The sequence below is a fragment of the Macaca nemestrina genome, chromosome 14 (genome assembly GCF_043159975.1).
Source record: "Macaca nemestrina isolate mMacNem1 chromosome 14, mMacNem.hap1, whole genome shotgun sequence".
Taxonomy (NCBI): Eukaryota; Metazoa; Chordata; class Mammalia; order Primates; family Cercopithecidae; genus Macaca; species Macaca nemestrina.
In genome coordinates, this window is record NC_092138.1 from 33,199,453 (window position 1) to 33,226,977 (window position 27,525).

The following is a 27,525-nucleotide window of genomic DNA, read 5'->3' on the forward strand; positions in this document are numbered from 1 at the left end:
ACAATATTGATTCTTCCTATCCATGAGGATGGAATGTTTTTCCATTTGTTTGTGTCCTTTCTTATTTCCTTAGCAGTGGTTTGTAGTTCTCCTTGAACAGGTCCTCATCACTGGTCATTAGAGAAATGCAAATCAAAACCACAGTGAGACACCATCTCATGCCATTTAGAATGGTGATTATTAAAAAGTCTGGAAACAACAGATGCTGGCGAGGCTACCAAGAAATAGGAATGCTTTTACACTGTTGGTGGGAGTGTAAATTAGTTTAACCATTGTGGAAGACAGTGTGGCGATTCCTCAAGGATTAGAACCAGAAATACCATTTGACCCAACAATCCTATTACTGGATCTGTACTCAAAGGATTATAAATTATTCTACTATAAAGACACATGCACACTTATGTTTATTGCAATACTATTTACAATAGTCAAGAATTGGAACCAACTCAATGCCCATCAATGATAGACTGGGTACTGGAAACCATCATTCTCAGCAAACTGCAAACTAACACAGGAACAGAAAACTAGACACCGCATGTTCTCACTCATAAGTGGGAGTTGAATAATGAGTACACATGGACACAGGGAGGGGAACATCACTCACCAGGGCCTGTTGGGGGATGTGGGGCAATGGGAGGGAGAGTATTAGGATAAATACCTAATGCATGTGGGGCTTAAAACCTAGATAATGGGTTGATAGGTGCAGTAAACCACCATAGCATATGTGTACTTATGTAACAAACCTGCACGTTCTGCACAGGTACCCCAGAACTTGAAATTAAACAAAAAAAAAAAGGCCAGGCATGGTGGCTCACTCCTGTAATCCCAGCACTTTGGGAGGCTGAGGTGGGCAGATCATAAGGTCAGGAGATCAAGACCATCCTGGCCAACATGGTGAAAACCCGTTTCTACTAAAAAATACAAAAATAAGCTGGGCATGGTGGCACACACCTGTGGTCCCAGCTACTCGAGAGGCTGAGGCAGGAGAATCACTTGAAACTGGGAGGCGGAAGTTGTAGTGAGTGCCACTGCACTCCAGCCTGGCAACAGAGTGAGACTCCATCTCAAAAAAAAAAAAAAAAAAAAAAAAAAAAAAAAAAAAAAAAAAAATTAAACTAAATTAAATAAAAATAAGAAAATAAATAAATAGTAACTATTTTAGGTAATACATTTGTTAATTAACTTGATTTAGTCATTCTACAATGTATACACATTTCAAAACATGCTGTTGCACACTACAAATACATACAATTTGTCAATAAAATAAAATAAATGAATAAAAGAAAAAAATGCTAATCAGAAAAAATAATTTTTTTTTTAAAGATGGCATTGGTGTTGAGAAACATGAACAACTCAAGTACACTTTCACATCCTTTCTTACTCATGTTATTTCCCTGTACTAGCTAACAACTTACACTAAAATAATGATAATAAGTCCTTCCTTACTCATCAGCAACTTTAAGGTAGAGAAGGTTGATAGAATGTGTGCAGATCAAGAAGTAAAATAAAAACAGTTGAGTTAATTTTATGTAGTTATTCTGCCATTCTGGCCAGAACAATATACACATGTAGGTATGAGCTATGAAGTATGAATTATGGAATTTCAATGATTCCACATACAAGGTCAATGATCTTATATTTGCATTTAAAACTGCCATTGCACAATATAAAGATGAATGGTAAAATTCATGCTAAAAATTTTAAACTAATTTTTTTTACTTAGAACAATATTAAATAGCAATGAAAGTGCACCACGACAATTTGAGAGAGCCACTACCAAAAATAGAAAAGAGGCTTTATGTTTTAATAGCTTTAATGTCACCCTTTTCCTGCTTTTTGAACAAGGGGCCCATATTTTCTTTTTTTTTATGGGTTAACTAATATTATTATTATTACTTTTTAAAATTATACTTTAAGTTCTGGGGTACATGTGTAGAACATGCAGGTTTGTTACATAAGTATACATGTGCCATGGTGGTTTGCTGCACCCATCGACCTGTCATCTACATTAGGTATTTCTCCTAATGTAGGGGCCCCATATTTTCATTTTGCATTGGACTCCACAAATTATGTAGCTCTCCCAAAATATGCCCTACCTCTTGAAACCTATCTGAATGTTCAATAATAATTGTCCTATCTTTATGTCTTAACAGAACATGTTTGGTATAGTGGGGTCTTTCTTTCCAGCTTGGCTCACCTCACCCATCCCAGTCATCAGAAATAGACTACGGAATAAATAAGAATAAAATCATGTTTGGCCGGGCTCAAGCCTGTAATCCCAGCACTTTGGGAGGCCGAGGTGGGTGGATCACGAGGCCAGGAGATCGAGACCATCCTGACCAATACGGTGAAACCCCATCTCTACTAAAAATAAAAAAATTAGCCAGGCATGGTAGTGGGTGCCTGTAGTCCCAGCTACTCGGGAGGCTGAGGCAGGAGAATGGAATGAACCCAGGAGGCGGAGCTTGCAGTGAGCAGAGATCACACCACTGCACTCCAGCCTGGGCAACAGCAAGACTCCAAGACTCCATCTCAAAAAAAAACAAAAAACAAAAAAAAAATCATGTTCTTCACAGCTACCTGGATAAAACTGGAGGCCATTATTCTGAGTAACTCTGAAACAGAAAAATGAAATACTGCATGTTCTCACTTATAAGTGGGAGCTAAACAGTGAGTATACATAGACAGAAAGATGGAAAAAATAGGCACTGGGGACTCTAAAAGGAGATAGGGTAAGAAGAAGGTGAGGGTTGAAAAATTACCTGTTGGGTACAGTATTAACTATTTGGGCAATGAGTCCACTAGAAGCCCAAACCTCACCATTACACAATATATGCTTGTACCAAATCTGCTCATATATCCCCTGAATATAAAATAAAACAAAATAAAATAACAACAAAAGAACTAGGGCAGGGAGAACATTACACTTCAACTCCAATTTATAGGCATTATTAAGTTAAGCTTCCTCTCATATTAATAAAACTATAGGAAGTCCATTTGACTTGAGAGACAATAAATTGAATTTATTTATGGCCTCTATACATAAATCTAGCACTGTGCCTGAAACATAATATAGGAGGTAATCAATGAAAGTTGCTCAATTGGTTCATAAATTGTGATCATCTATATTTATATAATTTCCTAATTCTTCTAATATGTACTAATTTTCATTGGTAACCCAAGAGCAGATAACAAAATATAATTAATATGTGATTTTTTTGTTTGTTTGTTTTTGTTTGTTTGTTTGTTTTAGAAATGGAGTCTCGCTCTGTCTCCCAGGTTGGAGTGCAGTGAGGCAATCTTGGCTCACTGCCTCAGCCTCCTGAGTAGCAATTCTCCTGCCTCAGCCTCCTGAGTAGCGGGGACTACAGGCACTCGCTGCCACGCCTGGCTAATTTTTTGTATTTTAGTAGAGACAGGGTTTCATCGTGTTGCCCAGGCTGGTCTTGAACTCCTGAGCTCAGGCAATCCACCTGCCTTGGCCTCCCAAAGTGCTGGGATTACAGGCATGAGCCACTGCGCCAGGTCAAAATATTTTTTAAAATAATCACAGTCTATGTTTTCTGTCTTAGAAACTAAATTTATTTTCTGATGTCAGATGATGTGCTTAAAGTATATTATATCTTAAAATGATAGACACACTTGAGTGTACATAGATAATCTTTTGAGGTTCTTTTTAGAAGACTGATTTCTAAATTATATCCACAAAGATTTGAATTCAGAAAGTCTGGGGTTGGGCTCAGGAATCTGAGAGAGAGAGAGAGAGAGTTGAGGGAAACTGAGATGCCAACCAAGGCTGACTTCCAAGTCTCTTGACTGTTAGAGACTATAGGAAAAGGAAAAAGAACATACCTCGGTAAATACAATTGGGAACTTATTCCATTTGAAGTGCCTAAGGAATATCTGAGTGGCAATCAGCTACGTGGGCCTATGGTTCTAATACTCAACACAGAGAGAGAGAGAGTGGATGACTGCTGCCTGTTAATCTTAGGATCATCTCACATCAGAATGTTCCAGTAAAAACCTTTCTGATAAAGTGTGTCTAATAATGAATCAATACAAATGTGAAACTGATCTTTTATTTTGGTATTGTGGCTTAATTCCAAATAATTTGCTTCATGCTCCATCTTCACAAAAGGGTTTAGTCTAAATACTTGGAGGATTATTCGTAACAGTTCTAGTTTCAGGCTCTTCTGTTTGGCATTGGTTGGTAGTCCAGTTTCTTCCATCTGACCAAGATGTTACAGCCTACTCCAAAAACTATGCCAGGGAGTGTTCTGAGACATAATTCCTATTCTGAGATTGAGATGGGCCTGTTTGGATGGGGTGCTAAAATGAAGAAATCCCAAATGCACAGTAAATTCATTTTTCCTGTACCCTAGTTATTGCATTTGCAGAAACTCTTGATTTTGCAGTTTTAAAGAGTGGAATGTTTTTAAAGCAACAGTAAGATCTAGAAGTCCCTTTACGGAGAGGCCAAATACATTACAGTGGGAAATAGTGTGCCATGCCTGTGAAGCTTGCAATTATACTTGGCTTTGCCTGGTGTTGAAAGTGACCAAAACCAATCAGGTCCAGAAGAGCATTCAGTAAAGCTGCTTTTCTGACTCTCTGCCTCTGCCCTTCCTGCTTCTGCTGCTGAGCAGATTGCAAGAGACTGGTGCCAACTCTACATTGCTTAATAATAATTCTCATTAGCATGCTGCCTTGGATGTGTACTGCAGAGCAAAATTTAGCTTCTCCTTGGTGTAAATCAAGAGAAGAGCATGAAATTCTCAGAATGTGCAAAAGGTTTGAAGATCTTAGTATAGGGAACACCTTTGAATGTGCTTAGCACTCTCTTTTTTCTCTTCAACCAGGGTAGGATAGACAAAGAGGAATTTTAATACCAAATGGAGAACTTTGCGTTCTTTCTGCTTCTCCACGTGCAGCCCCTGAGATTTCAATTCTTTGTGCCTTATTGAACACTCTGATACATTCCAAATGTCCATGGCCTGTCCAAGCTCAGGGCCCCTGTGGAGTGAATGCTACTAGCTTTGGTCTGTGCATTTGACCACAGGGCAACAGGCCGCATGTACCTGCAGCTCCATGACTTTCCTGAGGTTGTTCACATTAGCTTTCGTTATGAAAGTGAATGAGATGCTGTTTACTCTCCTGCAGATGCCAGGGTGACTGAATGGCACTCTAAGGAGACATGCACAACCTTGCACATTCACAGCCTATTTAACAGGGGCCATATTTCCCACAACGGCTTTCACATGCCATCTGCTGTCACATGATACCATGTGCCAGGTCCTTATAAGAAATGTATTCGATCACCCAGTTTCTCACTACTCCTTTAGAAATGGCAAATTGAACAAGACAGTAAGTAGGTTTCACACTAAAGGAATTATGTGCATATCGAATGTAGTGAATTAAAAGGGTATTTTTATTGTCATTGCTGCCTGCAAAATGGCAATCACACACCCTCATGAAAAATTTAGAGAAGTTATCAGACTTAGTGGTTAACGGGAAAGATACTTAAATTTTTCGTGAATTTACTTGCCAACAGAATAACTACAAAACAAAATTTGAAGAGGAGTCCAAGGCATTTTCTGGTTCCATACTTTTTTCGTTCTCCTGTTGGATACCATTTCTCCTGACTGATCCAATGCTGAGTTCAGTGGTAATGAAGTGCCACATTGTGAAAGGGTGAGAGAACTGGTACAAAGTGTACCAGGGAACAAATGAATTAGTACACCTGTCAAGTCTCACTCTTGAAGGATGACACCTTCTTTGTTAATTGAAAAGAAATGTAAAATGGGAGAAATAGCAAAAAATGAAATAAAATAAAAATTAAATTAAATTAAAGATTTCTGGCTCTTCTTTCCTTCTTCTCCTTTATGACCTACGACAGCATACTGTAATGTCTCCGAGTCTTGCATTTTCATGTATTATTCTGATACTGTCTGTAGGGAGCCTAGAACAGGGCTGCCAGAGAGACAGTCTGTAATTGGAAATTCTTTCAAGAGAAGGACTTCTATCAGGACTGCCGAGGGAATAGGAGCTCCACCTGCTGACTTTTTTATGTTTGCCGACTCTGAAAGAATGCAAAACATGAAGAAATTGAATGGTGGGTTTTTTTATATATATAATTTCTCAGTGGAAATGCAGTTTTCAAAATTATTGATAAGATGTACCAGTCTAATCAGGGCTTTCAAGAAGAAAATGCAATCTATAGCTTGTTTTAAGAGTGGGGATTATGTTGTCTTCCCTGGGCCAGTCTAAATAATTACTTTAATCTGGAGCAACATATAAATTCATAAATTGTTGCCACCATGGCTCTTAGGGAATCCTCAACTTTTTAAACATTGCCTCTCTCAGCCATAAATTTACAGTACACCACTCGCCCATGTGTGTTTTGTTTTAAAAAGCTGTAGTCTCTTGTTACATGTAGTTTGGAAGAAATGCTAGATGTTTTTGATCTAAAGAAGAAAGATCAAATCCTAGTCAAACATTACTATTGTAAAGAGCATAGACATTATTTGAGTATTTGTCGTCTGCATTTCACAAAGAAGCTATGCGGTTTTGTATAAAAGCCACATAAAACCATAAACTTGTCGTTTGTCTTTTCCTTGATGGAAATTGCCACGAGGAAGTGTGGAATACATTATCAACATGCTTGATTGCTTAACTCCTGGGCCAATGGGATCATGAGGGCAGGTACACCTCCTTGCTCCTTACAACCTCAGTATTGTGGGTTTCATTTCTTATCTAGATTTTGTTCACTGACAACTGATAAGCTACATGACTGGCTGGATTCTACTGAAAAAAAAAAAAAAAAGGAACCTTTATTTATGGCTTGGGTTTTATGCTTAGAAAGACTCCTTTGCATTGTTTTATATATTAGCATTGTAAGTCATTTTCTGTATTCATGTAAACCACTAGAATTGGATACAGAAATCTCCTTTCAGGCCCTATGACAGAACTGACCGTACCCAGATAATTCTTGTGGAGGGATTCGTTAGTTAGTTAGCCAGCTAGTTTTTTGGAATTCCTAACAAGCTTCCCCCAGATCTTTCTTCTGGTGACACACTATGTACTCCAGGAGCTGCCCCCTACTCATTCTTCAGGAGTGGTGACATGACCCAGAACTGTACCTGTACTCCTGGTCCAATCAGAGTTCTTCCCTGGGATCCATATATGCACAGTGAGAAAAAGATGCCATCTCCTTCCTCAAATGTTGTTAAACTGCAGCTGCTTGTGGCCATGTTCTCTGCCACATGGTGATAACCTGGCTGGAGTAGGAGAAACAAGGTAGTGCTCAAAGCAAAGTGAAAGACTGACAGAGATGAGAGCTGCAGCAGGAGAGAAAAAGGCAAGGCAGTGTTGACTCTCTTATTCCAGAGCCCAAGGCCCTGCTTCTTACAGCCCCTCCTTTGTTTCTGTGGGTTACCCTCATTGTCTCCCCATTTCTGGATTACACAAGTCTGTGATGGATTTCTGCTATTCACAACCTAAAGAGGCCTTACTATCATTGCCTCGTAAAACGGAAATGAGAGTGATGCAACCGACAATTAAATACTTACAGGTAAGGGAAGAGGCCTCATTTTCTCTATTGAGACTAGAATTATAAAGGATAGAGAAATAGAAACAGAAAACAATTCTCAAGAGTATTAGAATACAACAAAAACCAGCATCTGTGTAGTGCTCTACAGTTTTAAAAGTGATTCCATAATCATTTCTTTCATTTGACCCTCACAATAATTCTGCAAAATGGAGATAGTACAGTGTATAATTATCCACATGTTGCCAACATAACAGAATGGCGAGTGGAAGTGTTTTCTGTGGTTCTGGAATTATAGTGAAGGTTCATGGCTGAGGATGAAGGATTCTGCAGTGTTTTACATTTTGAGTCCAAGGGACCCCCAATTTGGGGGCCTAGCCACTTTCTCTACAGTTTTACTGGGAAGAGCCAGTTCAGAGAATCCACGCAATAAACTCCAAACCCAAAGGGAGTCAAGAAAATCTCATGTGAATATTGGGGCATCTACAAGAAGTGGAAGCTGGCATATCGTTGCCCAGCTGGACATTAGTTTCACCAGCAGACCTGCCTTCTTGACTCTAAGCAGTCAGAGCACAGGAAAGGAAAATGAAGAGAGAGAACGTGGAGTGGGAAACTAATGCTCAGAGAGGTTACTTTTTCAGGGCCACAAATAGAGTTAGCAGCTGATCTGAGGTTTGAAAATAACCACTGATGCTCACACAGCATGTGTCAGATCCGTGGGGTAGCAGTCGGCCAGAGACTTGGTAGCAGACAGATTGCTGGATCCCACCCCTAGACTCTCTGATTCAGTTAGTTTGGGGTAAGGCACAAGACTGAATTTTTCCCAAGTTTCCAAGTGGTGCTGATACTTCTGGTCCAGGAACTTACTGAGAGAGAATGACTAATCTAGACCATTTCACTTCAAATTCTGAACTTCTTGTACGCTACCACACTGCATCCTTTTAACAATGCATTCCCTGTCCTATTGCAATGCTGACATCTCATCAATATTTTAAAACGTGTGTTTGCAGAAACAATATTTTATATCAAATACTCACTTTTAGTAATATTTCTGCAATTTTGTGCTATGGATCTGAAATGTAACAAATACTATTCTGGACATGGGCTACAGCAGTTGAGGCTGGAAGTAAAAATTTTAAACCCTGCTGACCATGCTATTTTAAAGTGTATTTTAATTAAGAATAATATGGCTTAGGAGCAGGACTAAACAGTAGCAGTATACATGGGGAATGATAACTTTGGTTTTGCACATAAAATGTACATCAAGGGAAAAAATAAAGCAGAAAATAAACAAGATGAACTGAAAATACTGTAACAAATGTTGGGCTGAAATACTGCCAGGTGTGGAGGTGTAGGAAAATGAACACACATTTTGGTGGCAAGGCACAAAACTGTTTAAATCCTTTTGCAGAAGTTTCTGAAAACTATAATTTTGGCATGGATCTATGAGCAGAGTTATTGGACTTATAATGTAGGCAAACCAACAATATCTGTAAGAATTGCCTTGTCCAGCCTTGGATGTTGCATAACTCCTCTAAAATATCACCTTCACATATGCCAAAGAATGGAACACAGTGACATAAATTCAGAAATTTTCTCTATACAATAAAGAGATACCAGAAGGTGTGAATTCTCAATAAATGATAGCTGGCTTATGCTCTCTTAACAAAGTAATATTCCCACAAAGAACTAAGATTGATGTATTTGGGTATATATATTATTTTTTATTAAAATATTTTATTAAGTTTAGTTTACTATAAAATCTAAAACTGATAACTTCTGCTCAGTATAGATGACAGAGTAGGTTTGGAGTGTGAGAAGCTAGGGTGCCCATGTCTGGTAGTGACAAGCAATTTAAAAATAATGACAACCAAAATCTGAAACTTATTACTTGAAGGGCAGGGGTGCAGGCAAGGGCCCCAAATACAGTTGTCCTGCAAAGAAATTAATGAAGTGATTGCTACCCTAGAGAATGTTCATATCAGCTTCACACTTCTGATGATAGCACTGACGGATGATCAGGGTGAGGGAGTGCTGAGAGCTGTGCTCTCCCCAACACATACTTCATGCCTGCTACCTGAAACGGTTTGACTCTGTGAACCCACCCAATTCTCATTTGGTGTCAAGGGAGGGAACAGGTGGGAGGTGACAGGATCATGAGGGCAGTTTCCCCCCTGCTGTTCTCATGATAGTGAGGGAATTCTCATGAGACATGATGGTTTTATTTTTTATTTTTTTATTTTTTTTATTTTTTATTTATTTTTATTATACTTTAAGTTCTAGGGTACATGTGCACAACATGCAGGTTTGTTACATATGTATACATGTGCCATGTTGGTGTGTTGCACCCATTAACTTGTCATTTACATTAGGTATATCTCCTAATGCTATCCCTCCCCCCCTCCCCCCTACCCCCTTCCCCCTCCCCACAATGGGCCCTGGTGTGTGATGTTCCCCTTCCTGTGTCCAAGTGATCTCATTGTTCAATTCCCACCTATGAGTGAGAACATGTGGCGTTTGGTTTTCTGTTCTTGTGATAGTTTGCTCAAAATGATGGTTTCCAGCTGCATCCATGTCCCTACAAAGGACATGAACTCATCCTGTTTTATGGCTGCATAGTATTCCATGGTGTATATGTGCCACATTTTCTTAATCCAGTCTGTCACTGATGGACATTTGGGTGGATTCCAAGTCTTTGCTATTGTGAATAGTGCCACAATAAACATATGTGTGCATGTGTCCTTAGAGCAGCATGATTTATAATCCTTTGGGTATATACCCAGTAATGGGATGGCTGGGTCAAATGGTATTTCTAGTTCTAGATCCTTGAGGAATCACCACACTGTTTTCCACAATGGTTGAACTAGTTTACACTCCCACCAACAGTGTAAAAGTGTTCCTATTTCTCCACATCCTCTCTAGCACCTGTTGTTTCCTGACTTTTTAATGGTTGCCATTCTAACTGGTGTGAGATGGTATCTCATTGTGGTTTTGATTTGCATTTCTCTGATGGCGAGTGACGATGAGCATATTTTCATGTGTCTGTTGGCTGTATAAATGTCTTCTTTTGAGAAGTGTCTGTTCATATCTTTTGCCTACTTTTTGATGGGGTTGGTTTTTTCTTGTAAATTTGATTGAGTTCTTTGTAGGTTCTGGATATTAGCCCTTTGTCAGATGAGTAGATTGCAAAAATGTTCTCCCATTCTGTAGGTTGCCTGTTCACTCTGATGGTAGTTTCTTTTGCTGTGCAGAAGCTCTTTAGTATAATTAGATCCCATTTGTCAATTTTGGGTTTGGTTGTCATTGCTTTTGGTGTTTTAGACATGAAGTCCTTGCCCATGCCTATGTCGTGAATTGTATTACGTAGGTTTTCTTCTAGGGTTTTTATGGTTTTAGGTCTAACATTTAAGTCTCTAATCCGTCTTGAATTAATTTTCGTATAAGGAGTAAGGAAAGGATCCAGTTTAGCTTTCTACTTATGGCTAGCCAATTTTCCCAGCACCATTTATTAAGTAGGGAATCCTTTCCCCATTTCTTGTTCTTGTCAGGTTTGTCAAAGATCAGATGGCTGTAGATGTGTGGTATTATTTCTGAGGGCTCTGTTCCGTTCCATTGGTCTGTATCTCTGTTTTGGTACCAGTACCATGCTGTTTTGGTTACTATAGCCTTGTAGTACAGTTTGAAGTCAGGTAGCGTGATGCCTCCAGCTTTGTTCTTTTGGCTTAGGATTGTCTTGGCAATGCAGGCTCTTTTTTGGTTCCATATGAACTTTAAAGCAGTTTTTTCCAATTCTGTGAAGAAAGTCATTGGTAGCTTAATGGGGATGGCATTGAATCTATAAATTACCTTGGGCAGTATGGCCATTTTCATGATACTGATTCTTCCTATCCATGAGCATGGTATGTTCTTCCATTTGTTTGTGTCCTCTTTTATTTCACTGAGCAGTGGTTTGTAGTTCTCCATGAAGGGGTCCTTCACATCCCTTGTAAGTTGGATTCCTAGGTATTTTATTCTCTTTGAAGCAATTGTGAATGGGAGTTCATTCGTGATATGGCTCTCTGTCTGTTACTGGTGTATAAGAATGCTTGTGATTTTTGCACATTGATTTTGTATCCTGAGACTTTGCTGAAGTTGCTTATCAGCTTAAGGAGATTTGGGGCTGAGACGATGGGGTTTTCTTTTTTCTTTTTTTTTTTTTTTTTTTTGAGACGGAGTCTCACTCTGTTGTCCAGGCTGGAGTGCAGTGACTGGATCTCAGCTCACTGCAAGCTCTGCCTCCCGGGTTTACACCATTCTCCTGCCTCAGCCTCCTGAGTAGCTGGAACTACAGGCGCCCGCCACCTCGCCCGGCTAGTTTTTTGCATTTTTTAGTAGAGACGGGGTTTCACCGGGTTAGCCAGGATGGTCTTGATCTCCTGACCTCGTGATCTGTCCGTCTCGGCCTCCCAAAGTGCTGGGATTACAGGCTTGAGCCACCGTGCCCAGCCGGGGTTTTCTAAATATACAATCATGTCATCTGCAAACAGGGACAATTTGACTTCTTTTCCTAATTGAATATCCTTTATTTCTTTCTCCTGCCTGATTGCCCTGGCCAGAACTTCCAATACTATGTTGAATAGGAGTGGTGAGAGAGGGCATCCCTGTCTTGTGGCAGTTTTCAAAGGGAATGCTTCCAGTTTTTGCCCATTCAGTATGGTATTGGCTGTGGGTTTGTCATAAATAGCTCTTATTATTTTGAGATACGTTCCATTGATACCGAATTTATTGAGAGTTTTTAGCATGAAAGGCTGTTGAATTTTGTCAAAGGCCTTTTCTGCATCTATTGAGATAATCATGTGGTTTTGTCTTTGGTACTGTTTATGCAATGCTGGATTACATTTATTGACTTGCATATGTTGAACCAGCCTTGCATCCCAGGGATGAAGCCCACTTGATCATGGTGGATAAGCTTTTTTATGTCCTGCTGGATTCGGTTTGCCAGGATTTTATTAAGGATTTTTGCATCAATGTTCATCAGGGAGACCCACAGGCTCAAAACAAAGGCATAGAGGAAGATCTACCAAGCAATGGAAAACAAAAAAAGGCACGGGTTGCAATTCTAGTCTCTGATAAAACAGACTTTAAACCAACAAAGATCAAAAGAGACAGAGAATGCCATTACATAATGGTAAAGGGATCAATTCAACAAGAAGAGCTAACTACCCTAAATATATATGCACCCAATACAGGAGCACCCAGATTCATAAAGCAAGTCGTTAGAGCCTTACAAAGAGACTTAAACTCCCATACAATAATAATGGGAGACTTTAACACCCCACTGTCAACATTAGACAGATCAATGAGACAGAAGGTTAACAAGGATATCCAGGAATTGAACTCAACTCTGCACCAAGCGGACCTAATAGACATCTACAGAACTCTCCACCCCAAATCAACAGAATATACATCCTTCTCAGCAACACATCACACTTATTCCAAAATTGACCACATAGTTGGAAGTAAAGCACTCCTCAGCAAATGTAAAAGAACAGAAATTGTAACAAACTGTCTCTCAGACCACAGTGCAATCAAACTAGAACTCAGGACTAAGAAACTCAATCAAAACCGCTCAACTACATGGAAACTGAACAACCTGCTCCTGAATGACTACTGGGTACATAACGAAATGAAGGCAGAAATAAAGATGTTCTTTGAAACCAATGAGAACAAAGATACAACATACCAGAATCTCTGGGACACATTTAAAGCAGTGTGTAGAGGGAAATTTGTAGCACTAAATGCCCACAAGAGAAAGCAGGAAAGATCTAAAATTGATATCCTAACCTCACAATGAAAAGAACTAGAGAAACAAGAGCAAACACATTCAAAATCTAGCAGAAGGCAAGAAATAACTAAGATCAGAGCAGAACTGAAGGAGATAGAGGCACCAAAAAGCCCTTCAAAAAATCACTGAATCCAGGAGCTGGTTTTTTGAAAAGATCAACAAAATTGATAGACCACTAGCAAGACTAATAAAGAACAAAAGAGAGAAGAATGAAATAGATGCAATAAAAAAATGATAAAGGGGATATCACCAGCGACCCCACAGAAATACAAACTATCATCAAAGAATACTATAAACACCTCTACGCAAATAAACTAGAAAAGCTAGAAGAAATGGATTAATTCCTGGACACTTACACTCTCCCAAGACTAAACCAGGAAGAAGTTGAATCCCTGAATAGACCAATAGCAAGCTCTGACATTGAGGCAATAATTAATAGCCTACCAACCAAAAAATGTCCAGTACCAGACAGATTCACAGCCGAATTCTACCAGAGGTACAAGGAGGAGCTGGTACCATTCCTTCTGAAACTATTCCAATCAATAGAAAAAGAGTGAATCCTCCCTAACTCATTTTATGAGGCCAACATCATCCTGATACCAAAGCCTGGCAGAGACACAACAAAAAAAGACCTGATGGTTTTAAAGTGGCAGTTTCCCCGGCTCACTCTGTCTTCTGCCACCTTGTGATAAAGGCTTTGCCTTTCACAATGATTGTAAGTTTCCTGAAACCTCCCAACTATGCAGAATTGTAAGTCAATTAAACCTCTTTCCTTTCTAAATTACCCCATCTCAGGCAGTTCTTTATAGCAGTGTGAAAATGGACTAATACACTACCTTTCTGACTGTAGGGCCAAGACCCAGCTTTACACAGAAGTGGAGAAGAAAGCCCCCTAACCCAGTGACAGATCTTTTCGTCTCTAAACCCTATCTGCAAAGTGAATTTTATAAGGTAGAATTTCTAAACATTGAGTCATTTTTGGGGAGAAAAATAGAAAAAGAAATATAAGATTCTAGGAAAAGAAAATGAAGAAAGAAAGTATGTGAAAGTTGTGTACTGGTGAGGGAATTTAAGTAATGCCTTTGATTCTTTCTCCTTTATCTGTGCCTAAGATGGAATATATATATTTCTTAATAACTTTTAATCATCTCTATAGTGCCGATAAATAGGTGTTATCATAATCTGACAGATGAGAAATTTTAAGGGTAGGGGCTCGCACACAATTAATAAATGAACGAGCTTGGATTTAAAACCAGCTCTCTCAGATTCCAGAGCACTTGATGTTTCTACTGTACCATATTGCTTTTATGTATTGGGGAATTTTTTTCTTTTATTTATACATAATATTTTACATATTTATGGGGCACATGTGAGTATTTCTTACTTGTATAGAATGTGTAATGATCAAGTCAGGGTGTTTGGAGTATCTACCACCTTGAGTATTTATCATTTCTATGTGTTGGTATCCTTTCAAGTCCTCTCAGTTACTTTGAAACATACAAAACAGTGTTGCTAAGTACAGTCACCCTTGTTGGCTATCAGACATTAGAACTTTTTTTCTTCTGTGTAACTATATATTTGTACCCATTAATCAACCTCTCTTTATTCTCCCTCTCATCCACCCACTCTTCCCAGTCTCTGGTATCTATCATTCTATTCTCTGTGTCCGTGAAATAAAAATTTTTTAACTTTCATAAATGAGTGAGAATGTAAGGTATTTGTCTTCCTGTGCCTTAGCTATTTCACTCAACATAATGACCTCCAGTTCTATTTGTGCTGGTGCAAATGACATGATTTTATTCTTTTTAATGGCCAAATAGTATTCCATTATGTATACACACATTTTTAAAATTCACTTGTCCATTGTTGGACTTGTAGATTGATTCCATATCTTTACTGTGTGAATAGTGCTGTGATAAATGTGCGAGTATAGGTATCCCTTTGATATGCTGACTTCTTTCCCTGTGGATAAATAGTAATGGGATTGGTGGGTCATATGGTAGTTCTATTTCCAGTTGTTGGTTTTTTTTAATCTCCTTACTTCTTTCCATAGAAGTTGTACTAATTTACATTCCAGCCAACAGTGTAGAAGAATTCCTTTTATTCCACATCCTCATCAGTGTCTGTTGTTTTTTGTCTTTTTAATAATAGCCATTCTAACTACAGTGTAATGATGTCTCATTGTGGTTTTGATTTGCATTTCCCTGATAATTAGTGATGTTGAACATTTTGTCATATGCCTGGTGGCCATATATATGTCTTATTTTGAGAAATGTCTATTTTTGTCCTTTTCCCATTTTTAGTTGGATTATTTATTGTCGTGTTTTTTGTTTTGTTTTGTTTTATTTTTACTGTTGAGTTTCTTGTATGTTCTGAATATTAGTTACATAAAGGAGTTTAAAAACATTTTCTCCCTTTCAAGATATTCTCTCCTCACTCTATTGACTGTTTCTTTTGCTGTGCAGAAGCTTTTTAGTGTAATAGAGTCCCATTTGTCTATTTTTGTTTTTGCTGCCTATGCTTTTGAGTTCTAGCCATAAAATCATTGCCTAGACTCATGTACTGAACAGCCCTATGTTTTCTTCTAGTAGTTTTACAGTTTCAGGTCTTATAGTTCAATCTTTAATCAATCTTGAGTTGACTTTTGTATATGGTGAGAGATAGGTGTCCAGTTTCATCTTTCTGCATAAGATTATCCAGTTTTCCCAGCACCATTTATTGAAGAGAATGTCTTTTTCTTAATGTATATTCTTAATGGCTTTGTCAAAGATCAGTTGGCTATAAATATGTGGATTTATTTGAGTTCTCTATTCTGTCTCATTGGTTTATGTGTCTATTTTTACACCAATACTATGCTGTTTTGGTTACTGTAGCCTTGTGATATGTTTTCAGGTAACATGATACTTCCAGGTTCTTTCTTTCTTTCTTTTTCTTTCTTTCTTTCTTTCTTTCTTTCTTTCTTTCTTTCTTTCTTTCTTTCTTTTTTTTTTTTTTAACTCAGGATTGCTTTTGTATTTGGGCTCTTTTTTTGGTTCCATGTAAATTTTAGAATGGTTTTTTCTATTTCTGTGAAAAATGATGTTGGTACTTTGATAGGGATTGCATAGAATCTGTAGATTGTTTTTTGGCAGTGTTTATCATATTAATGATAATTATTCTTCTGATTCATAAACATGGAATGTCTTTCCATTGCTTGTCTCTTTGGTTTTTTTAATCAGTGTTTTGTAGTTTTCCTTTTAGATATATTTTATGTCCTTGGTTAAATTTATTCCTAGGTATTTCATTTTATTTTATTTTTGTAGTTATTGTAACTATGATTGCCTTTTAAATTTCTTTTTTGGCTCTTTCATTATTGGTGCATAGATACACTACTGATTGTTATGTGTTGATTTTGTATCCTACAACTTTACCAAATTTCTCAATTCTAAGAGGCTTTTGCTGGAAACTTTTGTTTTTTCTAAATATAAGCTCATGTCATCTGCAAAGAAGAACAATTTGCCTTTTTCTTTTCCAATTTGGATGCCTTTTGTTTCTTTTTATTGACTGATTACTCTGGCTAGAACTTCCAGTACTATGTTAAACACAAGTGGTGAAAGTCTGCATCTTTGACTTGTTCTAATTCTTAGAGCAGAGGCTTTCAACTTTTCCTCATTCAGTATGTTGTTAGCTTCATGTTTGTCATATATGGCCTTTATTATTTTGAGTTATGTTCATTCTATGCCTAGTTTGTTGACAGTTTTTATAATGAAGGGGTATTGAATTTTATCAAATCCTTTTTCTGTGTGTATTGAGATGATTGTATGGATTTTGTCCTTCATTCTGTTGCTGTGATATATCATGTTTATTGATTTGTATATGTTGAACCATCCTTGCATCTTTGGTATGCACTTGATTATGGTATGTAATCTTTTTGATGTGCTGTTGGGTTCAGTTTGCTAGTATTTTCTTGAGGACTTTTGCATCTATATTCATCAGGGATATTGGCCTATAGTTTTCTCTATCGTGTTCTTGTCTAGTTTTGATATCAGGATGATGCTGGCATTGTCAAATGACTTAGGGCGAATTCTCCCCTCTTCAATGTTTTAGAATAGTTGCAGGAGGATTGGTATTAATTCTTCTTTATATATTTGGTGGAATTATGCAGTGAATCCATCCAGTCTTGGGGTTTTCTTTTTTGGGAGACTATTAATGCTGCAATCTCACCACTCATTAGTCTGTTCAGATTTCCTAGTTTCTAGGAATTTATCTATTTTCTCTAGGTTTTCCAGTTTGTTAGTATTCACAATAGTCTCTGATGATCTTTTTCATTTCTGTGATATCAGCTTTAATGTCTCTTTTCTCATTTCTGATTTTGTTTATTTGGGTCTTGGTTAGTCTACCTAGTGGTTTATCAATTTTGCTTACCTTTTCAAAGAACCAATTTTTCACTTACTTCATCATTCTTTTTAGCCTCTATTTGGTTTAGTTCTGCTCTGATCTTCATTATTTTTATTCTTTTGCTAATTTTGAGTTAGGTTTCTTCTGGTTTTTCTCATTCCTTGAGGTGCATTGTTAGATGATTTGAAATATTTACCTGTTTTTTTTTTTTTTGGATGTAGGTATTTGTTGCTGTAAAATTTTCTCTTAGTGCTGCTTTTACCGTATCACACAGGTTTTAGTATGACATGTTATGTTTCTATTGTCATTTGTTTCAAGAGATTTTTAAATTATTTTCTTTATTGAACCAATAGCCATTTAGAAGCATGTTCTTTAATTTTTATGTATTTGTATAGTTTCCAAAGTTTCTCTTGATATTGATTTCTAATTTTATTCCACTGTGGTCTAAGAAGATACTTGACATGATCTAAATTTAGTAAAATTTGTTGAAACTTGTTTTGTCACCAACATTGGGTTTATTTTGAAGAATGTTTTATGCACTGATGAGAAGAATTGTATTCTGCTGCTGTTGAATAAAATGTCTGTAAGTCCATGTGGTCTAAGGTTCAATTTCAATCCAAAATGTCCTTATAGGCTGGGCGCGGTGGCTCAAGCCTGTAATCCCAGCACTTTGGGAGGCCGAGACGGGCGGATCACAAGGTCAGGAGATCGAGACCATCCTGGCTAACACGGTGAAACCCCGTCTCTACTACAAAATACAAAAAAACTAGCCGGGCGAGGTGGCGGGTGCCTGTAGTCCCAGCTACTCGGGAGGCTGAGGCAGGAGAATGGCATAAACCTGGGAGACAGAGCTTGCAGTGAGCTGAGATCCGGCCACTGTACTCCAGCCTGGGTGACAGAGCGAGACTCCGTCTCAAAAAAATAAAAATAAAAAAAAAAATAACAAAACGTCCTTATGGATTTTCTCTCTAGATAATCTGTCTAATGCTGAGAGTGGGGTGTTAAGATCCCCCACTATCATTGTGCTGGAGTCTGTCTCTCTCTTTAGATCTAATGAAATTTGATATATAAATCTGGGCACTCCAGTGTGTTGGGAGCATACATATTTAGAACATTATATCCTCTTGCTGGATTGATCCCTTTATCATTATATAATGATGTTCTTTGTCTTTTTTTTTTTTTTTTTTTTTACTGTTTTTGACTTAAAGTATCTTTATCTGATATAAGTATAGCTACCCCTGCTTGCTTTTGGTTTCTATGTGGAATAGCTTTTTCCATGCCTTTATTTTCAGTGTATATGTATCTTTACAGGTAAAGTGTATTTCTTGAAGGCAGCACATAGTTAAATCATGTTTTTTTATCCATCCACTTAGCCTACATCTTTTAAGTGGCAAATTTAATCCATGTACATTCAAAATTATTGTCAATATGTAAAGTTTTGTTCCTGTTATATTGTCAATTGTTTTCTGGTTGTTAGTATGTTGTTTGTTTTTTTCTTTTTCTCTTATTGTTTGTCCTTGTGGTTTGGTGATTTCTGTAGTGGTATCATTTGAGTCTTTTCTCTTCCTCATATATACGTTTGCTTTACCAGTGCATTTTAGACTTTTGTGTGTTTTTGTGATCGTAACTTTCATCTTTTCAATTCTAGATTTAGGACTCTTTTCAGCATTTCTCATAGGGCTAGTTTAGTGGTAATGAATTCCCTCAGCATTTACTTGTCTGGGAAAGACTTTATTTCTCATTAATTTATGCATAATTTTTCTGTCCATAGTATCCTTGGGTGGCAGTTTTCTTCTTTCAGCACTTTGAATCTATCATCCCATTCTTTTGGCCTGTAAAGTTATTACAGAAAAGTCTACTGTTAGTCTGATGGGAGTTCGTTTATAGGTGATCTTTGTAATCTTTGTAGATGTTTTCATTTGCTGTTTGTAGAATGCTCTCCTTTTTTTTGTTTGTTTGTTTTTGACAAAGTCTCACTCTTGTTGCCCAGGCTGGAGTGCAATGGCGCAATATCAGCTCACCACAACTTCCGCCTCCCAGGTTCAAGCAATTCGCCTGCCTCAGCCTCCTGACCAGCTAGGATTGCAGGTATGCACCACCATGCCCAGCTAATTGCTTCGACTTTAGACAATTTGACTATAATGTGCTCTGGAGAAGACCTTTTATATTGTATTTGTTTGGGGATTGCTTGGTGTCTTGTATCTAAAAATCAATTTCTGTTGCTAGACTTGGGAAGTTTTCATCTGTTATTTTGTTAAATAGGTTTTTGAACCCTTTTGTTCTCTTTTCGCTTTCTGGTATATTGGTAATTCATATATTTGGTAGCTTTACAGTGTCCCATATTTCCATATATCATGAAAGCTTTGTTTATTACCTTTTCTTTATTTTTGTCTGACTGAGTTATTTCAAAAGACCTGTCTTCAAGTTCTGAGATTCTTTCTTTTGCTTGATTTAGTGTATTGTGTAAGCTTTCAAATATATTTTGTATTTCATTTAATGAGTTCTTCAGTTTTAGAATTTCTATTTAGTTCTTTTTAATGATATCTATTTATTTCATAAATTTCATATTCATATCTTGAATTGTTTTTCTGATTTCTTTGTATTGTTCTTTGGAATTCTCTTATATCTCACTGAGCTTCCTTACTGTCAAAATTTTGAATTCCTTTTCTGGGATTTTGTGAATTTTTTTTGATTGATATCTGTTACTGGAGAATTACTGGATTCCTTTAGAGGTGTCATATTTACTTGCTTTTACAAGTTTCCTATGTCCTTACATTGATACCTTCATATTTGCTATTATTGTCACTTCTTCCAATTTTTTATATTTGCTTTCATAAGGGAGAAATTTTTCTGAAGATGTTTTAACGGTGTTGGTCAGTTTTGGCCCTTTCACTTTTATTTTAGGTGCATACTGTAGTGTAATCTCTCTGTACAATTTATTTGGCTGTAAACAACATCAGTGGTATTCATGATTTCCTTCATGGCTTAGGGTATGATTATTGGTGGAGGCTCTGGTGAACTTTTGCTAGAAACAGAGATGCCAGATGGGCCAGTCTTCAGCCTCCAGTGGTGGCAGTGGAGGGCCAAGCATCCTTGTTCTTGGACCCCAGGAAGGTATACAGTGTCACCAGTGTCAGCAGGTCCAGGCAGACTGATTCTTGGGCTTCCAGGGTGGCTTGTTCAGATGCTAGTAGTGGCAGCAGTAGGTTGGGCAGGTTCTTCAGTCCCTGGGAAGAAAGTATGGTGTTTGTGATGGCAGTAGTAGTGGCAGATGACCCTCTGAGTCCTGAGAGGTGTATATTTGTATTGGTGATCGCTTGATGGGCTGGGCAGGACAGTCCCCAGGCTTCTAGGTAGTGCATGTGGGTGGGTGCTGGCAGTGGTGTTGGTGGCAGGCTGGGTGGGCCCATCTTCAGGTTCCTGAAGGGACTACACAGATGCCAGAGGTGGTAGAATGGGTATAGTGATCCCTAGGTCCTAAGGCACCATGCTTGGGCTCTGGGGACTAGGGTAGGAGGAAGTGCCAGGCTAGGTGGGTCTGACCTCAGGCCTCAGATGGTGTGTAGGGGTATAGGCTATAGTAGGCAGGGTGGGGAGATCTGCTGTGGTGGGTCTGGGTAACCTGACCTCAGGGCTCATGCTAGAGCGCAGTGGTCCTGCTGTTGGTATGGGTGAGGTCACTATTAGCAATCTCCTGCAGGCAGCTCTAAGGATCTAGGGAGTGTACACTTCATCTCTGGCAGCAGCAGTGGCTGCATTGGTGTGTAGGGGCAGCCTGTATTTAGAACATGCACTACAGCCCAGAGGCCTTGCTCCTAGTGTGGGCAGGATTAGCATCCACACCCCTAAATAGGGAGCTCTCAGATTCTGGGTAGCATTTGCTTTGGCTCCTGGCTATAGCAGTAACTGCAGTGTTGAGTGGAGTTGGGGAGGGACCACAACCTCTCTGTGTGGGCCTGAGCCCAGAGACCTTGCTGCCAGCAGGGTTGGGGTTGCCACTCACAGCCCCAGACATGCAGCTCTCAGGCTTGCCTGCTCTTGGCAGCAGCAGTGAAGATAGAGCCATCCAGAGAGGGGAAGGGATTCTTCCTTCCATATGTGAGCCTGAGAGTTGAGGCCATACCACCAGTGAGGGGTGCAGTAGCCACTCACAGCCTCAGACAAGCAACCCACTGACTTGCCTGTCTCAGTTCCCAGTGGCAGCAACAGCACCTGTGGCTGCAGTGGTGTGCAGAGAAAGGGTCTCACTCTCTGTGTACAAGCCTGAGTACAGAGGCCACTCTGCCAGCTGTGGGAGAATTGCGGCCCCCAGTCCCAGACAGTCCACTCTCAGGCTTGCCTACCTGGGTTTGGTGGCAGCAACTGCTGGGGCAGCATGCAGAGTCAGAGAAGGGATTACACTCTCCAAATTTTGTCCTCACAGCCCCATGCAGGAAGTTCTCAGGGTCTGGAAAGTGCATATTCTGGTTTCCTTTGTACCAGGTTCATCTCCTTGGTTTGCTATATTGTCCTTTTCCTGGGGAGTAGTATTCCATGTGGGATAGAGTGCTGGAACCCCTGCAATACCTTTGGGTCAGCAAGCACTGTGCCACAGCAGTCCTCTGGGTGGATACTGGGGGATGTCAATTGGGGGTCCCAAAATGTGGAAATATGGGGGCTGTGGTCCTCAAGGCAGGATGCAGTCCGGTGACAGAGTGTTTTCACAATGGTGCCATGGTGTAGCTACTTAGGTCTCGGGGTTGTGAGTTTTGCAGCATGAGTCTGGTGCTGTGCCCTTGCAAGGGTGCAAATCTACTGCCCACACTTGTCTCCAAGTTCATATGGGTGGAGGAGCTCTCCCGTGGTTTAGAAGTGCAGCAATCTATGGTGGAGATATGGACTGCTGAGGATCTCTTACTCACCCTTTCCCCACAATAGGGAGCTCCTTCCATCTCCTAGGTGATCTCAGCAGGCCTGACTGCTTGCTCCCTAATCCTTCAGTGTCTTAGGCGTTTCCTGTGACTTCTCTGTCAAATGCCAGTGTTCTCTTTTAGATGTTATATTTGAAGTGTGATTATCTAGTCACAATTTGGTTCTTGTTTCTGGAAGGGCCTATGTCCAGTGTCTCTAAACAGCCTTCTTGAAACTCTATTCCTATTTGGGGAAATTTAATGAGACCTTGAAAGTGAAGAAAATTCTTGGTGGTTAACATCTTGCGATGGATTTAGTGATAATTACCGGACAGTTGGGAAATAACGCAAATCTGGGATAAGGGAAGGAGAGAAAGTTGAGGGAATTCTTAACAATGACTAGAGATGACCCTCTTGAGAATATAGAACTAGTAAAATGTTATTAGCTTTTCAACTTGGTCTAGGACCATCCCTGGCTATACTGTCCAGGACATATAGTAATTAATCAATTCAGCACCTACTTATTGAGTGCTTGTTAAACATTAAGCACCATATGTGGGTCATAAGATATAGTCCCTGCTTTTTTGGTGCTTATGCAGTGATTCTCAAGCTGTTATGATTAGAATATTCTAAGAACTTAAAAGTTCTAATGCCAGAGCACGTTTCCCCTACCCCCACCGCCACCAGGAAAGCTGTTTGGATTCACTTGCTCTGGGGCAAAGCCTAAGTATTATTTCTTTTAAAAAAAAAACTCTCCAGGTGATTCTAATGTAGTCAGAAATATTAACCTGCCTAATGGGTGAGATTGCTTCCCAATGATAGGAGGGGAATGAGTTTTACAGTTACACTGGGATTATGTGCCCCTTAGCCTTTGCCATGACTATACAAATATTATCAATTTCTATGTCTGCTGTGATATACAAAAGGTTGAGAAACACTGACAAATACTTAGTATTTTAGCAAAATAGGTCATTTTGCTAATTTTGATGTGGCATACTTTACAGCTTATGGGTGGGGGTATATGTGCCTGGTGTGTGCGTGTGTGGGCACATATGCACATGCATGCACACATGTGTCTCTATAGAGGGGCAGTGGTGAACAATCTGACCTACAGTCTTAGGCAAGTGCTCTAGGCAGTCTTTTGCAGATCTCCCTTACTAAGGCAATACAAATAAAATCAGAAAACCAAGAGGATTTTAGAAGTGATCTTCTAGCCCAACCCCTTTGTCTCAGAGATAAGGAAGCTACTTTAAATCACAGAGCAAGTCACAGTTGGAGCTCAGCCATGGACTTCATTCTTTCAAACCCTGTACAAATAGCTTAATGTTAAATCTAACCCCTGTATAAGATGCAGTGGTTAATTGCATAAAGTGGAAAATTAAATGCCTTGGCTAACTCATTTATAATGAGGCATCAGCCTATGAAGGACTTCTATTCTGCCTTTGTTCCATACACTGCATACCAAGTAAAATGACAGTCCAAGAGATAGACACTCAAGTAAAAGATCTCCAGAGAGGCTGATTATTTCCTTATGCCTCACAAGAAAAAGAAAAAAAAATGACACAAAACTTTTTCCCCAGGTAGGTAAAATGCCAAGTTCCTGCCAAGCCTACTTTCCTCTCTCCGGGCTGCCTCTCCAGTCCTCTGCCTGCCGCTGTTTTCATTGCTATCATTATTTCTATTTCTCTGAAGGTAGAGAATGCTGCCAACCTGCTCTGTCCTCCTCAGACTCTCTTGTCTGACTGTTCTCTAAAGGCCCCTCCACCCAGCCTCTAGCCCATTTCTTTCTCTGGCTTTTGCAGGATTCCTCATTCTCCCTGAGGTCTTAACTATCACATCATGCACATTCTGCAACTGCTGTTATCACTTGCGGCTGCTGCTGTCAGCTGGCTTTGTGACTTTCAGCACCCCCATTTCCAGCAGAAATTCTAGCTCCCCTGATAGTGAGAGTCTGAACACCGGTCTTCCATCCCTGATGATGTTTGGTAGATCTCTGCTCAAATGGGTTCAGAAAACACACAGGGTGGAAACACTCTTGTCCTCTGCCAAAGGTGTGCCTGCTTCCACCATTCCTAGGGGTTCTGTTCTCAAGACTACACCCTGGCACTCTGACCCTTGTCTTCCTTTTAATTGTCTTCCTCACAGTGTCTTCTTCCACGTCTGACATTCTTAGCTCTTTAGAGTCCCCAAAACTATCTGATTGTTACCATATTACATTATTGTTGACTCTAAAGATTTTGGCATCAAACACCCTACATTTGAATGCCAGCTGTGTCACACATCAGATGCTTGACTTTGACAAATCATAGAACTTTCTGTCAATAGAGATAATAATTGTATATTATCCCTATATTGAAATGTTGTGAGTATTACTGGGATAATAAAATACATAGCACAGTATTTGGCACATAGTAATTGCTCAACAATACCAACTGTTATTATTATTAGACTGTGCCCTCTAAATTATTTGTCTACAGATTATGATCTGTATAAATGACTTACCAATTAAGAAGATCACAGGTATGCAGAGTCTCATTGCTCATACAAGACTGATGTCAATTAACTAAGAGAAGTTTTGTCACTAACCAGGAGTTTCACATCATAGTTCCACACTTTGCTTCTACTCCCAATGTGGCTTGGTGACTTTTCACTCTCTTTACCCTGTTTTCTTTGTATGGTTCCCAGGGCTGTCACTTTTCTTTATTTTGGTTAACACATATAGCTGTACACTGACCCAGATCTCCATGAAAAATACTGTCATATACTCCCTTCTTTCCCTCTTTCCCTAATATCATCATCTCATAGAGATCAAACTCACATTTTCTGGCACTATGATTCTTTTTATAAAATACTTTACTTTTAAATTTTTACCCAACTACGTCTATGTTATTTTAGCTAGCAAAGCTGCTGTAACAAAGAGATCTAAATACAGTGGCTTAAATATAACAGAAGCATATTTTTCTCTCATGTAACAGCTAGAGGAATGTGTGTAGTCCAGAGCATACAAACCACAAGTCATTCATGACCCAGAATTCTTTCTGTCTTGTTATTCTGCCATCTCCTAGGGTGTTTATCTGCATGACTGAAGCTGTTTCTTCTTGATGTCTCAATTCCAGAAGGTGGGAAAAGGGAAAGTCCAGGTTAAATGGTTTTATTCTTAAAGAAGGGACCTGAAGGAAGTTTCATTAATAATCACACCCTTTGGCCAAACTGAGCCGCTACCTAGCTGGCCACACCTTTCCAAAAGCCTAGAAAACAGAGTCTGTAGCTGCATTGTGCTCTATGACTAAAAGGAAAAGGGGAGAATAGGTACTGGGGATATTCAGTGACCTCCACCACACATACGGCATGATTGAACGTTCAACTAGGACATGGGGTGTATCATGGAAATGACAGTCATCTGCTATAACGTTTCTCACACTCTATACTGATCCCTATAGGAAACCACTAGTAGAATCCAAATCTCCTTCTTTCTTTTTTTTTCTTTTTTTTTGAGACAGAGTCTCGCTCTGTTGCCAGGCTGGAGTGCAGCGGCGCGATCTCGGCTCACTGCAGTCTCCGCTCCTGGGTTCAAGTGATTCTCCTGCCTCGGCTTCCCGAATAGCTGGGATTACAAGCGCACCACCATACCTGGATAATTTTTGTATTTTTAGTAGAGATGGGGTTTCACCGTGTTGGCCAGGATAGTCTTGATCTCCTGATCTCGTGATCAGCCACCTCAGCCCCCCAAAGTGCTGGGATTATAGGCGTGAGCCACTGCATCTGGCCCTCTCTTTCTTTTTAGCTATTTTGATGATTACCTATTTATGTAATAATACATATATTATTTTAAATAATATCTTAGAGACTCTAAATAGCCTATCTAAATTATGTATCTTGACATAATATCTTATTGCTTTCTACCTCCTATAAGGCTAACATGGTATTTTGGATCAATCCCCTTGCTGAGGACAACCAAAAAGGTTGGATGAAGTACAAACAGCACTTACTTTAAAGCATCAAAGACTTCCAAGATAGTGAGGAAGTTTAAAGTCAAGATCTAGGAAAAGACAAGAAACTAGAGAAATAAACCCAGCCGTTAAAATCACTTTTTTCCCCCTGAGGGCTTCTGCCAAGTCTGGGGAAGCAGCTGCAAAGCAAAACCATATTTCTGATGATTTCTCAGAGCCAGACAAACAGAAATCAGAAACTAAAACCTGCCAGGAATAGGGATTCAGGAATACGGATTTAATAACTCAAGCCCCCTTTGAGCTGAGAATCTGAAAGGCCACACTCTCAATATGAGGAGTAGCTGCTAGGAAACCAGCCCTTGCATAGAATTGCAGTCAGTTTTGCATCATTTAACAGTACAAGTAAACTTCAACTCTGACATTATATTAGGATATTTCTGGAATGATAACACACACTGCTATTTGCAGGAGCAAATGAATATCCTCTCAAGAGAAAGACATCATCATAACAGGCCTCAACACTTCCTCCATATGATTTATAAAATATAATTTCCATCATAAAATGAAAAATAAGGGTTTACAAGGCAACAAGATCACTGAATGAGTAACAAAAGACAGAGAAGCAACAAAAAAGCCTCCAATACATGAATTATTGAAATGATCAGATACGGTTCACAAAGAACTATGCTTTTTACATTTATGAAATAAATTCCAGGCTTTAAAACATTGGTGAAATAGAAACTGTAAAATTTAATGTGACATATTAAGAAAAAAATCCAAAATATAATACGCAAAATTAAGATGGGCTTAAGAGCAAATGAAATGTAGCTAAATAAAAATAATTTTAAATGGAAGACAAGAAGAAAACATCCTCCAGAATGCAGCACACATAAATAAAAGGGAGGAATTGGAAAAGAGTGGATAAGAGGCATAAGTGGT

General features: G+C 39.0%; 1 long non-coding RNA gene across 1 annotated transcript in view; it reads right to left on the minus strand.

Annotated features, from left to right (window-relative positions):
- Positions 1 to 5,203: 5,203 nt before the first annotated feature.
- Positions 5,204 to 27,525, minus strand: part of LOC105491825 (uncharacterized) — a 141,350-nt gene continuing 119,028 nt past the window's right edge. The window contains exons 5-6 of the long non-coding RNA XR_011612520.1: positions 7,140 to 7,277; positions 5,204 to 6,079 (exon numbers count right to left, since the gene is read on the minus strand). This is a non-coding gene — a long non-coding RNA (uncharacterized lncRNA). The remainder of the gene's footprint in view (positions 6,080 to 7,139; positions 7,278 to 27,525) is intronic.